Source organism: Oncorhynchus clarkii, chromosome 18, assembly GCF_045791955.1.
Source record: "Oncorhynchus clarkii lewisi isolate Uvic-CL-2024 chromosome 18, UVic_Ocla_1.0, whole genome shotgun sequence".
NCBI classification, from domain to species: Eukaryota; Metazoa; Chordata; class Actinopteri; order Salmoniformes; family Salmonidae; genus Oncorhynchus; species Oncorhynchus clarkii.
The window spans coordinates 3557820-3565121 of NC_092164.1; the positions used below are offsets into that span (position 1 = coordinate 3557820).

At 38.2% G+C, this 7302-nt stretch overlaps 1 non-coding gene across 1 annotated transcript; it reads right to left on the reverse strand.

Moving 5' to 3' along the window:
• Positions 1-3410: 3410 nt before the first annotated feature.
• Positions 3411-3592, reverse strand: LOC139373960 (U2 spliceosomal RNA). The gene has a single exon (XR_011627625.1). It is a non-coding gene; the product is annotated as a U2 spliceosomal RNA (small nuclear RNA).
• Positions 3593-7302: the final 3710 nt, after the last annotated feature.

The following is a 7302-nucleotide window of genomic DNA, read 5'->3' on the forward strand; positions in this document are numbered from 1 at the left end:
CAAAAATGATTATGTTAGGTCTTCACCAAGTCACAGAAAAACACAGATTTTTTCCAGCCAAAGAGAGGAGTCACAAAAAGCAGAAATAGAGATAAAATTAATCACTAACCTTTGATGGTCTTCATCAGATGACACTCATAGGACTTCATGTTACACAATACATGTATGTTGTTCGATAAATTGCATATTTATATCCAAAAATCTCAGTTTACATTGGCGTGTTATGTTCAGTAGTTCCAAAACATACGGTGATTTTGCAGAGAGCCACATCAATTTACATAAATACTCATAATAAATATTGATGAAAGATACAACTATTATACATGAAACTTTAGATAAACTTCTCCTTAATGCATCCGCTGTGTCAAATTTCAATTAAACTTTACGGAAAAAGCATACCATCCAATAATCTGAGTACGGCGCTCAGAGACCAAACCAGCCAAAGAAATATCCGCCATGTTGTGGAGTCAACATTAGTCAGAAATAGCATTATAAATATTCACTTACCTTTGATCTTCATCAGAATGCACTCCCAGGAATCCCAGTTCCACAATAAATGTTTGTTTTGTATGATAATGTCCATCATTTATGTCCAAATTCCTCCTTGTTGTTCGCGTGTTCAGCCCAGTAATCCACATTCATGACGCACGAGCAGACAAAGTCGAAAAGTTCCGTTACAGTCCATAGAAACATGTCAAACGATGTATAGAATCAATCTTTAGGATGTTTTTAACATAAATCTAACATAATGATCCAACCGGAGAATTCCTTTGTCTGTAGAACTGCAATGGAAAGCAAGCTAACTTTCACATGAACGCCCGTGGTCAGCTCGTGGGACTCGGGCAGACCTCTGGCTCATTCCCCTCTTATTCAGCCCCACTTCACAGTAGAAGCATCAAACAAGGTTCTAGAGACTGTTGACATCTAGTGGAAGCCTTAGGAAGTGCAAGATGACCAATATCCAGTTGAGTTGAACAACTACAAGCCTCAGATTTCCCACTTCCTGTTTGGATTTTTTCCCAGGTCTTTGCCTGCCATATGAGTTCTGTTATACTCAGACATCATTCAAACAGTTTTAGAAACTTCAGTGTTTTCTATCCAAATCTACTAATAATATGCATATATTAGCAACTGAGCCTGAGTAGCAGACAGTTTACTCTGGGCACCTTTTTCATCCAAGCTACTCGATACTGCCCCCAGCCATAACAAGTTTAATACTGAGTTGCACCCCCTTTGCCCTCATATATTTTTTATATTTTTCAGTGTATGTTCACTGAGTGTACAAAACATTAAGGACACCTTCCTAATATTCAGTTGAACCCTTTTGCCCTCAGAACAGCCTCAAATCGTCAGGGCATGGACTGGGGATGATGGTGTTGATGTGAGCCATGACCAGCCTTTCAAAGCACTTCATGGCTACAGACGTGAGTCCTACGGGTCAGTTGTCATTTAGGCAGGTTACCTTGGTGTTCTTGGGCACAGGGACTATGGTGGTCTGCTTGAAACATGTAGGTATTACAGACTCAGTCAGGGACAGGTTGAAAATGTCAGTGAAGATACTTGCCAGTTGGTCAGGACATGCTCTGAGTACACCTCCAGGTAATCTGTCTGTCCCTGCGGCCTTGTTAATGTTGACCTGTTTAAAAGATCTTACTTAACGGGGACTGTCTAATTCGTCATTTTTTTTACTATATTGCAAATATTCAGAGATGCAGAGAATGAAGTTGGGTTACTTCTAAGTAACTTTGGCTGACTCCTATGTCATCATCTCCAACACGTGACCTTCTATTCTAGAGCTTTGCTTTGGTGTGGATTGAGGCCTATACATCAGTTGTGTTCCCCTGTTGTATTCAGCTTTCCTTATTTCTGTTGTGGATTGTGTTTCTGTACGCCAATGGAAAGTCTACAAAACTATGAGCAAACAAGCCTGTTTTGAATACATGGAATTGGATTGTGATGATACCGATGAATGAATCGTACACACAATGTGCAAATATTAATATGTTTCATTTATCAGTAATTCAATTTGATGTGTATGAAATTGTTTGGTGAAATATGCATAAAAGGAGAGTAATTGCCCATAATTCTGCACCTTTGTATCGTTGTACTTCCAGTTTTGATCATCATGATTTAGTGACTGCTGTAATATTTGTGTTGTGGAGAAATGACCAGGCAGGGTACAGTTAGTTTTCGTTTAGTCAAAACCCCTCGTGCTCTACAGTTCCCGGCATTCCAGTGCGCATGTGCATTTCATATTAGGTGTAGTAACGTAACACTGCCGTAATGCATTACTGCTTAGTAACAGCACAGTAACTAATATAAACAGATGTAGATCCCAGATACTACAACTGCAAAGAACATTTATGGATCTACTGGGATTTTTAAGACAGACTAACTTTCTGTTTTGTCTGCTTGCATTCAAGAAATAAGTATAGTTGTGTCATTCTTTTGATGAACGGATTTGCAATTTTGATGGTATATTTTTTATGAATGTTTGTTTTTTAAAAAGACAAGTACATTTTCAAAAAGCATTTACTGTTTTGAAAAAGTTGTGTGTTTTGTGGACTCATTGTTCCAAAAAATGATTGTAGGCGATTATGAGAAACTGTAATACATAAAGACGGTTGCTCCCTGATTAAATAGTACAAGAGTACACCCTGCTGGACAAAAAAACTTACTGCACCTGGTAAGTACTAAACAGGCCCGACCCTGCTTAGCTTCCGAGACCAGGCGTATTGAGACTGATATGGCCGTAAAGCCAGTGACTGTATGGTGCATATATGATCTGTAATAATGCCGTAAGCGAAGGAATAACTCTTGCTACGCTATATCAAGTTTTTGTCACTTGAAAAAGTGCAGTGTGAGATCATAGAAATAATGGGATAAACATACATAGTTACTTTAACACAGGCCCAAACCTTGTATACATTTAACGACATATATTTGAGTCTTGTGAAAATAGCAGGCGTATCAAATATTGGCTTCAGACAAATACATCAGATAACGTTACCGGTATGTGAGGCAGTCCATGTTACCAGAACATGACTTTAGCACATTTTATAGTTTATACTGTATAGTCTTCTTGTGTATATATATATCCAAATCATAAGTGTTTTTGACTACTTTAGTACTTAGCTATTTGTGTATATGTTTGATCGTGTGTATTGCGCTGTTGAGGAGAGCTTGCAAGTAAGCATTTCACTGTACCGTTTACACCCTGTGTCCCATCTACGTGACGAAAACGTTTTTTTAAAGATTAACGCACCATTCACATCAGCTCAATATAACGGTGACCGACTTGACCAACACTTTCTTGCCACCACTGGCACTAAGATGAACTGTGTGTGTGACAATGTGACACTACAATATAGACTAAAACGAAACCATGCTTGATTTATACTTACAACGACAGGGGGTGCACCGTTCCTGGAAGTACTGCAATACCAGGTCGATGCGTGGAGTGGACGGAGCAAGCCCCTATTCCATCTCCCTATTCCAAAAATCAATTTAATATATGGTCCCCAGATAGGGGACGTATCAGATATTAAACTGATAAGAACAGATTTTTTTTTTTTTTTTTTGGAAAAATAATTTTTATTTTCATTTCACATTCAAATACAAATTCAGTACATAACGTTGTACATAACATGGATACTTACAAACAGTATCAACAAGTACCGTAACAATATAAGAATATCAAAACTCCTTAAAGAAAAGTGCTGTTCTGCAGAACCTGAGCAGTATTATTGGCCTATATTCAAGATTAACATGCCTCTAACAATCTCCAAAAACAATACAAACAATTCTATAAATAAAAATATATACATATGCCAAAATGCACTCTGGATAAAACTGTGTATATCAAATATCTACAAAGGCTTAGTTTACATTTCAATTGTACCTATGTAATACAATTATATATTGGTTATAAACACATTTACAATGACGGGTAAATCCCTTTCCATCTCTGTTTTACTGATGCAATGCCCCCCTTATCTATTTCAAATTGTATTCTTTTCCAAACTTCCTGTTTTATAAATTGAACCAATCCCGTCGGTGACCACTTGAGGGTGTCATTAACTGCACCACATCTGGCCTCCCAAAGTTTGGTCTTGATAAGGGACACCAGAGTCACTAATGCTAATAATTGCACCCTTTCCACATTTTTTATTTCAAGTTTGGCAACCCCTTCATAATCAATGTTTTTTAAAATCTCAAAAAATTGTTTACTTTTTCCCCAAACTGATTGAGCAAAAGAACATTCCCATAAAACATGTGGAATTGTTTCGATTGCGAAACAATTGTCCCTGGGACAGAATTTATTTAGGGTCAAATTATGATCGTATAAAGTTGAACGGACCGGAAGACGTCTGTGTAAAACAAGCCAATTAAAATCTTTCAGTCTGTTGTCTAACCCTTTTAATTGTGTCCGTATCCAGGTGGAAGGCGATATTGGTAATCTGTCTCTAGGACGACAATTTTCTATTAATTTGGCGTATAGCAATCTGTGGTTGATTACATTTTCCTTTACTTTGCAGACAGGGGTTTTCTTTGCCCATTCCACTATTTTCTTAAAATGTAACGGGATAATTTCAGCTTTTGGCTTACTATTATCCCACTTCACCATGAACCTTAACGGTACAGACAGCCAGAATTTTATTAAAATGTGACATTTGTGTACAGAAGACGACAAAAGACAACAAATGTTTGAGTAGAACAACGCATCTAGCTTGAGAGGAATATGAGGGAAATCCCTTCCACCAGCCTCTATAGGCTGGTACATCCGATCTCTACGGATGTACTCATATCCCCCCCAAAAGAAATTAAACAGTACCCGTATAAAAGTTTTTCTTAGCGACACCGGCATGGGAAACACATATGCAAGGTGAAGTAATGAAGGCAGAATGTCCGCCTTCAGCACTAACACCTTCCCACTAAAAGATAGTCGCCTGACTTTCCACAGTCCCAATCTTTTATTAATCGATAATAGTTTTTCTTTCCAATTGAACATGTCATCTTTAATTTCATTTCCGAAAGATATGCCGAGCACAACCATTGGTCCTGTGCACACAGTCAAACCACATAACTGGTCCGTTCTCCTTTTCCACTGTCCCAAATATTTTATTTCTGTTTTATTCTTGTTTATCTTCGACCCAGACGCAACAGAGAATTCATCAATGACTTTGATAGACTCTTTCAAGCTCAGGTCGTCTTGTAAATATAAAACTGTGTCGTCCGCATATTGCGATATTTTTAGCATATCCCCTCCAGGTAAAATGATGCCTTTGATGTTATAATTTTTCCTAATTGCGCATGCGAAAGGTTCAATATATAAAACATACAATAGAGCAGATAGAGGGTCACCCTGTCTGACACCTCGTAATTGCTTGATAACATTTCCAATATTCCCATTAATATTTACCCTGCTACCCACATTACTATACAGAATTTTTACCCATTTCATAAAATTATTTCCAAACCCAAATTTCCCCATAATTCTGAACAAAAACTCATGGTTTACCATGTCAAAGGCTTTTTCCTGGTCCAAATTCACAGTAATAGCTTGCAGGTGCCTTTCCTCTAAATAGGCTTGAACGTCTCTGTGCAATTGTAAGTTCCAGGTTAATCTTCTCCCCACCACACCACATGTTTGGTCTAAACCAACAACATATGCCATGGCAGAAGATAGGCGATTAGTTACGGCTTTGCTTAATAATTTATAGTCAACACACAACATTGTTAACGGTCTCCAATTTGCTAATGTCTTGGGGTCTCCCTTTTTATACAGTAGAGAGATTACCCCCTCACACATCGAACCTCCCATATGCTCTAAACCAAATATAGCTCTAAACACTTCCAACAGATGACATCCAATTATATCCCAAAAAACAATGTAAAACTCTTTAGAGAGCCCATCCACTCCTGGTACTTTGTTATCTTTCATGCTCTTCAGTGCCATATAAATTTCATCTAATTTCAATTCCCCTTCTAATTGGTCTCTAATATCCAAAGGTATTTGCACATCCACGCATTTTAAAAATTTAGTCCCTTTCTCATAATCAATTGTTTGTTTTTGAAATAGCTGAGAAAAGTGGTGTGTAGCGACACCAAGCATGCCATCCCTATCCTCAACCATCTCCCCATCTTGGTCCAATAAAGCCGAAATAGTCCTCCTCTTTCCCCGTGATTTAATTTGCTTGAAAAAATATGCCGAGCACTTCTCATCATTTTCCCATTTATCTTGCTGACTTTTAAAAATGAAGTCTCGAGCTTTCTTTTCAAATAATGTGTGTTGCTTTTTCAGCAGGATACCCAATTTGTCTTTATCTAATCCACCACCATTTACATTTCCTTGGATGTGTAGATCTTTTAATTCATTCTGCAATTTATAAAATTCTGTGTGGTTATTACGTACTTTGTCTTTGCAAAAATTCTGAATAAAACTCTTGATTCTTAATTTTGTGCTCTCCCACCACTCTATGACAGTGGAATAAAACGGTTTCATAGCTACACAGCCCTGGAAAAAAGACCTGAATCTTGTCCCAAAAGTTTTGTCGTGTAAAATGCCGTTATTAATTTTCCAATACCCTTTTCCAAATTCAATTGTTTTTAATTCTACTGTCACAGACAGGCAACTGTGGTCCGAATAAAAAACCGGTGTAACGCACGCGGAGGACACACGGAGTTCACGCGGAACAAACAGATAATCTATTCGGCTCCTCGAGCCCCTGCTGTTTCCCCAAGTGAAACCGGGATCATCCGCATGCGCCATTCTATAAGAATCAACCAAATTATATTTACCTATAAGACTTTTTACAAGATGCCCGCCTAGATTACCTCGGTCATATGACACATTAAAATCTCCCCCCATAAACACCTGTCTGTTTGTCATAAAAATAGCGTCTAGGTCGTTAAGCATTTCCCTCCTTTCCTTGGGTGTCGATGGTGCATATACATTAATAAATCTAAAACATTTACCCTTCCAATCGATATCTACTATTAAAACCCTCCCGTGTACTGCCGAAAAACTTCCTACTATTTTTAAATCCCTATTCCCACATAGAACACCAACCCCTGTAGAATGCCCCCTCCGACACTCCACCTCGACTCTCCCTGAACCCATTCCCGCGTAAACCTCTCCACGTCATTTTGATCTTTTAGATGTACTTCTTGTAAAAAACACACAGAGAAGCGAATGGAGGACAGATGGGAAAAAACAGTCGCCCTTTTAACTGGGTTCCTAAACCCTCTAACATTGATGCTAGCTAGGTTAATAATAGACGACATGAGGTAAAGAGGGAA